Here is an 8904-nt window from a genome sequence, read left to right as displayed (position 1 = left end):
GACCTACCACGACAGATGAATTCCCCTACAGCCCTCCCGTCCTGTAAGCTATCACCCACCCCAATGACACGCATTCACCATGTGCCTCGATTCCCTGGTTCATGTCATCCTCCCAGCCCTGTGAAGTATCAATATTAGTATTACTCCACTCCCACTTAAGGAACCACACCTCAGATGGTTAGGTGACGACGCTCTCATAATTGGCAGACGACGGACAGAATTTAGGACCGTCGGATTCCAAACCATCTCTTCTCCTGTCTCCAACACGTTTCCAAGTATATGCTGCATCCTCTTACTTCTATTTCCGGCATCTATTGTTTCCTTTTGCAGGAATGCCCTGGGACTTACTTCACGCTTCAGCAAACCTCTACCTGTTCTTCAAGGTCTGGGTCCAGCTGACCTCAATATCTTTGTGTCACCATTTCCGATCATCCCAGTCAAAATGAGACGCTACCTCCATTTAAAATCCTGGTCCACAGCACTTGGCTTTTAAATCTATTCTATCGATCACTTTGGGTGATTTTTAAGGATAGTTCTTTACTTCTCTTGCTCTCCCATTAGTTTGAGAGGTAGAGAAGAGGTCTCATTTCTTTACTTTTTCAGCACCCATTCGGGTCTTGGGATATGGATGACATTCAATAAATATTTGTTAAATTAATTAATTCAGTAGGAGTTGGTCTCGCTCCTAAGTGTACTTTTCTCTAGCGTGGTTATCATCTGTAAATATGCAACCCACCCACCTGGGTAGGGATAAGACAAACAGGAAAGCAATTTTCTCAGTGGCTATTAATATTATTGACAATTCTCTTAATCCACATTAGTTCAGGGTAATTATATACTTCTTTTAGAGGTCAGAATCAGATGCAGGGAGAAAATTCATAATGAATAGCATGGATGTAAAGGAGCTTTTCTGTATTATACTATGAGGTGCATCATTAAGGTCTGCAGGGAGAGATGTCCTTGCCATGTGAGAGGCTTCCCAGGAGAAAGCTTAGAAATAAAGTGTCTAGTCTCACTGAGACTTAAGGCACGCCACGGAGAAAGGTGATCCTCTGGTCCTGGGGAGGGGAGCTTATCTGAGAATGAAAACAAACTCAGGATACCGAAGGAGACAGACCTGGGAGCAAACAGAATCCACTGGGAGAATGCCAGTCCAGCAAGAAGGGCAGGCAGGCCTGGTTAACTCAAGGGAGGATGCCCAGGGACAGACGTGTCTCCCAGCCTCAGCGCTGGCATCGATGAAATGACCATGCAATGCAGTCTACCCTGGTCACTGAACCCTCAAAACTGTGCAAGCAGTTAGAAATCTACAAGTAAGGGGATAACTGACCAGAACCAGAGAAAAACTCTTTCCAGATCTGGAAAAATCCAACTGGAAATTGTTTATAATAAATTACTTATTTATTTCTTTGTCTACAAGGCAGAATAAAAAATGGATTAACTGCTTTTAACAAATGAGGTCATTACCCAGACTGGTGGCCTATGGCTCTTTTTCCTGAGGAGCTGGCACTAGTGGTATCTGGCTGGACAGAGGAGATGTCCTTGTCACGGTCCATGTCTCACAATTTTGGAGCTTGTTCCTGGAGGGTCATGTACAACTGCAGAAGAAAAGAGATTTTTTTCTGGGTCTCTAATTTGTACGTGAAACTTGTTAGAGGCCTTAGGGTACAAAATGACTTCAGATTCTCTCTTTTATGCTTCAGAGTCAAATGTTAGGGTCTAATTACTCTAGAAATGCCTTGCATAGTACTACATTCATAACACAAGCATTTTTTTTCTCAAACCCACCCAGTGAACTGGGACTAATTCTGCATACTTCCCCGACATGTCACTGAAGCTTGTCCCCCACTCTTCTTGTCCACATCCTGGGATCTTTGCCATTGAGCTCAGGCTCTTTTGATTCACGTGAAAAGGAAATTTATGAATTGACTTCTGAGCTGGTCAAACATATCATTTTCAGCTAATTTGGAAAACTTCAAAACTGTAAGATGGCTGTTACACACAGAGGTGGGGGGACACCGTCATCCTTGGAAGCACCTTCCTTCAAACCTTGTACTCTGGGAGAAAGTCACTGGTTATAAATGCAAAATCGTGTTATAAAAGGTATAGGTCTGTTTGAATGACTTGGATAGGAAAATAAAAAACTTTATATTGTATAGGTATTTTAAATCTCTTATTTGAAAATAATCACAGCAACTTAAGCTTCCATTATACTCTGGAGCTCCAGGAGAACACCTTGGGGTGCCTGCCCAAGTGGAACTCATAGGGGGTGAATGTCAAACCCCTTAAGGTTACTGTGGGGCAGAGGGTCTTGCCATTCTTTGCCAAAGTTTATTTTTCTATTTTTTCCTAACACATAGGCAGTAGATATAATTTATGAATGGTATTCTATGGTATATTTAATATGGGGTTTTTTTGTATCTGTTTGCCAAAAGAGAAATACGTGTCCACCAAATTCTCTCACTTGAAAAAAAATCAGAGTAATAGTTGCCTCTGGGGGTGAGGAAGGTTGGAATTAACTTGGAAGAAGCATGAGAGAACTTCTGGGGTAATGTTCTATGGCTTGATAAAGGTTAGGTACCACTGGGACTTCCCTGGCAGTCCAGTGGTTAAGACTCCGCCCCTCTACGGCAGGGACCATGGATTCGATCCCTGGTTGGGGAAGTTTCTCATGCCACACGGTTAACATAGGTGTAATGATGTCCCCAAACTTGGCATGTGTACACTTAAAACTTGTGCATGTCAATGACTGTAAATTTTACATAAAAAGAAAAATCAGTTAATAAATGTTGAACTCTACTTAATGATACATATGTTGACGCATGTAGGGGGCAGTGTACTAAAATCTAAATTGATTTAATGAATGGAGGTGAGATAGAGGATAGACAGATAGTAGGTAAATGACAAAGCAAGTATAGTCTAATGTTAATGGCAGAATCTAGGCAGTGTCTATACAAGTGTTAACTAAAACTCTTTCAACTTTGCTGCATGTTTGAAAATGTTTATAATAAAATGTTGGAAAACGTTATCCCACTTCATCACGCCATGTTTGAACTTCAATATGAGCTTTTTCTTAACACAAAAGCCTCTGTCCATCATACCCCAAAACAAAATATATTTACTGCCTAAGACACAACATTAAGTCAGTTTACAGAATGTTGGGATATGTTAGTCTCCAAGAATCTTATGGCTGAGTGGAGACAAGATTGAAATCTGTGCTTCTCTCTTTAAAAACAAACAGCAAAGTTTGTGTTTGCCATCTCCTATCGGAGTCTAAAGTTTCCAACAGGCTTTTTTTTTCCTGAATGCCGAAATACCCTTGGGGGGAAAAGCAGGCAAGGTTTACTTAACCACTTAGAGAAAAGTCCGCCTGGTGGAATGACTCGCCCCAGGGTTTATCAAGCAACTATCATGCCCACTCTGCTTGACTCACTCCAAGATACCCGCTCGAGGATCACCTTGAGTAATGCAATTGGCCATGTCACACACGGGGGTGGTTTTCCACCCTGCGTCATTTTTGTGCACTAGCCTTGCTGAGAGCTTCTTCCCGACAAATCACCTATCAGAAAACGCCAGTCCACCGTCCTTCCACCCCGTCCTCTCTCATCAGCGGCCCTGTGTCTCCAGGAAGATTCGTTCCCCGAGTAATTCAAGGATGGGTAGTCCTCCTACTTGACCATTTCCCAAAATGGCTTCCGGTTAATCACAGAGGAGCTCCATCTAGCTGTTTGGGAAGCAGTGAGCATATCAAAGACGACAGCAGGGAGGGAAGATGTTCCTCTGCTGCTCCTCGTTCAGATGAGATCTGAGGAAAACACTAAACTTCAACCCTGCTCTTAGTAAGAAGCGCAGACACCTTCCATCTGCAGTAAGTAAATACTAATTCGAGGTGTTTTACAGCAACATTGATCATGTCCTGAACTCTTCAGTGCAGCCCAAATTTCATCACATTTATTCTCTTTCCCTCCCCCACATATATTTTAAAAGGATTATTTGGTATATTCACCAATATCTGCAAGAAAAAACAGATGCAAAGTTTGCAGACACGTGAGTCCAATTATACTAATTCCTGGTGACTGTGGAAGAAGGGAATCAACACCACTTTGCAAGAGGGAGTCACAGGGGCTTCGGCTGGCCAGGCGCTGTCACTTTCCACAGCTTGTTAGGCTACTCTCACCATTGTCGTAGGTGAGAATCCCTGTTCACCACCTCCAGAGGCTGTGAATGGATAACTGGACATGTTTGTCAAAGGATGTTACAGCATCCAACACAGAGGGCATCTGATCGGAGGGCCTGCAATCACAGTGACTGGCTTCAGTGGCTCTGACATGAAATTGATAGTCAGGGACTGACTGGGGTGGAGAGCTCTGATTTCTCAAAGATTTCTCCAGTGTGCTGCAGGGGAGGAACGTCAGTCCAAGCATCCAGGCTGCTGTACTGCAGGAGGTGAGAAGCGAACAGGGCAAATTGGCCTGGAACATCCCGGTGAGTTTGGAAAGAGTTGAGTCATTTGACAGGAGGCTGATGGACTGAATCGTAAGTATATGGGCCATTCTGTGTCTGCAAACGGTGTGAAGCTGGGACACACGCACACACTGGCACATATTCTAAAGCTTATCCCTGAAGGAAAATCGCTGGAGGAGCTGAGAGGAAACGCTCTTCAGAAAAGCCTATTTTGGAGGAGGATTTACAGGAGAGACGCCCAGGAGTTCTAAGTACCCAGCAGACCCCTTAGGGCTGCCCCAGGCACTCAGTTCCAAAGGGCATGGAGCCCAGGGCTCTCTCCAGCCTGGTATCCAGTCAGCTACTCACCTGAGACGAAGATCAGGGTCCCATCAGGTCGTCCCCACGATGGGTAACAAGCAGGCACTCAGCTCATTTCAGTCAACTGTGTGCAGAGCCCCGTGGCTCTCAAGGAGTTGGAAGATAGCGGCATGAATCGAGGAAGGAAAAGGAAGGGAAACCACCTGTAAGTGGAAGAGAGAGCAGTTCAGACACAGGAGAGCCCATGCAGGCAGCAGGAGGACCAAGAGACATAAATTGGATTTATTTTCATCAAAAAGACAAATGGAATTTTATTTCGTTTGAAACAATGATGCCAACAAAGGTCCCACTGCTTTCCTCTGAGCACTTGCCATGCAGCAAAGGCAGGCATTTATTTTGGTGCACGCGTCCCCCATGCGGCAGCAGCACATGGAAGGGATGACGGTGGAGTGGTCCCGCTACACTTAGGATCGGCAGAGATACATTACGCTGCTGCCGTGGGGTAGCTCGGCTGGAGTATAATTACGCGGCAGACGAGGAAGCTCGGTGTAGGTGCTGTCTCGCCAAGTTCACTGTCAGTGACAGAATGAGGATCGCGGCCCTGATGCATGGATTTGGGTACCTTGAAGCTGGGAACCAGTGTCGACGGGTTGTCCTATCCTCGGGTGAGAGAGTGGAGGTATGTATACTCCAGGTCCTGACAGTCATTGATTTAAGGCTGAACCAGGGGTGAGGCGCCTCAGTACTTCTGACCTACTGTGGACAGAGCAAGTTCCAGCAGCTGGAAAAGGCCCTGAGGCAAGGAGATGCAGGTGCTAGCAGTTGGACATTCAACCATCACATACTAAACTAATAAAAGCCAAAGCGATCCCGGCAGGGTTACTCCTAACTCCAGTCTGTATTCCGTTGCAATCGGTTGGAAGTGTGTTGAGGTTCACACAAAACCTGCCTTCTCTCTTTGTCCATACACACTGAGAGAAGGAGGCTCATTTATTCCTCCAATCTACACTTCAGCTCCTTTCCCCCCAAGCTTAGCTTTAACCCTCTGGATCTTAAAAATATCTGTTTCCCCTAAAGAGAGGATGTTGACTAACGCCCTACATCCGCTGAAATCACCCAAATAGCTAAAGAAAGGAACGTCACATAGGGAGAATATAAATGACTTTGGTTTCAGTGTTGTTATAAGATATGCTATTCCCACATTCCCCAAACATGAGTGAGTCTATGTGTGTGCCATGAACTGCTGCAGGAGAAACACAGACTGCTGCCCTTTTCACAGAACATTCCATGGTAATTAAGTCACATAAGCCCTCGAGGGGTCTCAGCCCTGGCTTCTGTTGCTGTTTTGGGATACGGGAGAAGACAGCCATACTGTCCTCTTGACTGCCAATGGTGAGAGGGATCTGAAGCCTTTGAGATCAGTCGGGTCCTAGAGCAAGTTGTCAAGCATTGTGTGACATCAAACTCCTCAATGTTTAGTAGAAGAAATGGCTGCTGGGGAAGAGAAGCGGTATAAAGTCTAGAGTGAAAGTGGAGAAGTTGGTCCAAAATGATAAAAGAGTGAGGGTCTTACAGGCAAAGAGCATGGGAACATCTGAAACGTAGACTCGAGAGGCAAGGGATTCTGGGAGAATCCCTGGAGGGAGGGGTACGCCTGTGAACAGCATGAGGCCAGACTTGGAGCCCAGGGATGGAGCCAGGGAGCTGGGAAGGTGCCACTTCAGAGAGAGCCTTGGACAGTGTGGACCAGGGACTGTGACCCCACGCAGAGGGGTTCTGTGCTGGAGGCCCCAGACCCAGCTCCCAGGATGGGAACCTTGAAAAAAGCAACACCTGGACTTCGCAGAAAAACAACCATCCTCCCAGCGTCTCATTCAGCAGAGTTTAAACCTCTTTAAGTTTTCCTTTCTCTCAGGCGTGACAGAAAGCATTTGATTTCAGAGCTGAAGTTTGCATTTGTAAGCTGTGACTTCTACATCCACATTCCTTCAAAATAGCTGCAAGTCCCACGAGGGAAAACGAAGTACTCAGAAATGACAACAAGGAGGTCCAGGCGGTTCAGTTCCCTGCTCGCTCAGCTCGCTCAGCCTCTGCACCATTTTACTACCTACTTGGCATAAAAAATGATGTTTGTCCATTGATGTCATTCCTCTAAAAGTACGACAGAGCAGTTTCCCAAACAATTGCAATGTGTACTGCATGTACAACGTGGAGGATTAAAGCATCATATTTTTGTTCCTTCCAACATCATAGAATCTCAGAAGCATATCATAAGCACCAAAGTGTTCTCTGCCATCATAATAATTCATTATGTTATTAATAAGCTCGTGTTCTTTTGTAACTGTGCGGCACAATGCAGAACGCCAGTCCCCTACATAACGCCAACTTCTGAGTGTGTCCTCAGTCAGAGAACCAATAATAGCAAACTGTCCTTTCTTTATGTATCTGCCACAGAGAAGTGAGGCTCCAGGGGTATAACTCAAAAATTCCTCTCATTTTCCCTCCAGAACAAAGTTTCCTAATCAGAACGTTCTGTGTTTGAATACCAAAGCGGCATTTGTGCATGCGTGTGCGTGTGCGTGTGTGTGTGCGTGTGTGTGATTCTACTGTTGATAAGAGTCACAGAAGGACTCACCCCACATCTGGAGAATATCCTACGAAGATACATCTGCCATTTTCATGAGCGTGTTACCTGTCCACCTGCAAAGCCCCATGGTCACCAAAGGAGGATACTTTCTTAATTGCCATGACAGCGTAAGACTAGACAGTGATTTGGGCCTGAGACAACTCATATCAGGAATGCGAGGGCACAGTGGTCCCAGGTGAAGGATGAAAGTGTGTGCGACATCCAGTCCGTTTCAAAGGCCCCGTGTGATGATTAATTTTACATATCAACTTGGCTAGGTCTTGGTACCCAGGTATTTGGCCAAAGAAGTCTGCATATACTGTGACAGTATTTTTTACATAAGATTAACATGGAAATCAGTGGACTTTGAGTAAAGCAGATTACCCTCCATAATGTGGGTGGGCCTCCGGCAGTTAAAGGCCTTACAAAGAAACTGATATCCCCAAAGAGGGACTTTTGCCAGCAGGCAGACCTTCAAACATGAATTGCAGTATCAGCTCTTCCCTGGGTCTCCAGCCTGCAGCCCACCCTGCACATTGTGCATCGGCCAGACCCACACTGATGTGAGCCAATTCTGTCAACTCTCGCTCTCGCTCTGTCTCTCTCTCTCTCTTTCTCTCTCTCTTTCTCTCTCTCTCTCTCTCTGTCTCTCTTTCTCTCTCTGTCTCTCTCTCTCTTCTCTCTCTCTCTTTCTTTCTCTTTCTCTCTCTCTCTCTCTTTCTTTCTCTTTCTCTCTCTCTCTTTCTCTCTTTCTCTCTCTAAACTCTCTCTCTCTTTCTCTCTCTCTCTCTTTCTCTCTCTAAATCTCTCTCTCTCTCTTTCTCTCTCTCTCTCTCTCTCTCTCTCTTTCTCTCTCTAAATCTCAATCTCATCTCTCTAAGCCAAAATCTATGCTTCTCATTATCTCCAGGGCCAGTAACGTCTTTCACCAATGACAGCTGTGCGTCTCAGCCTTGGGGATGGACAAATGGTGCAGGTTCCCACTCAGAGGGAGTTTGAGGTTAAGGCAGCTCTGGCTCACAGCCTGTAAGACTGTGACCAGGTCGTTCTGCTCGCGGGCGTATTTCAGGCCCTCTCCCATCACTGTATTTCTTGTACCGTACCTCAGCCAAGTTCTAGTGGAGGCAGCCTGTCTACTGAGTCATGGTAGGTTCCTGCTCATTGCAGTGGCTTACAGAGTTTAGGGGGGACCCGGAAACAAGCCCACCTCTATGTGCCAGAGAAGTATAGTCCAGAAAGTGGTCCTGCAGACACTAAGCTCTGGCAACTGGCACCTTGGAAGTCTTCCAAGAGGAAGGGAAATCTCCAACCTTAGAAAGCATCATAATAATTGCTGACATTGACTGAACACTGCCAATGGTCAGGTGCTGTTCTAAGGGACTTCCAGATCACGCCTCATTGAATCATCCCAACAGCCTTTGAGGCACAGATTTATAGGATCTCCACTTTGCACATGAGGAAAGCAAGGTGCAGAGTAGCTAAGTAGCTTCTTCAGGTTACAAGCCATTAAGTGG

The sequence above is a fragment of the Pseudorca crassidens genome, chromosome 18 (assembly GCF_039906515.1).
Source record: "Pseudorca crassidens isolate mPseCra1 chromosome 18, mPseCra1.hap1, whole genome shotgun sequence".
Lineage (NCBI taxonomy): Eukaryota > Metazoa > Chordata > Mammalia > Artiodactyla > Delphinidae > Pseudorca > Pseudorca crassidens.
This window is presented reverse-complemented; position numbering follows the sequence as displayed.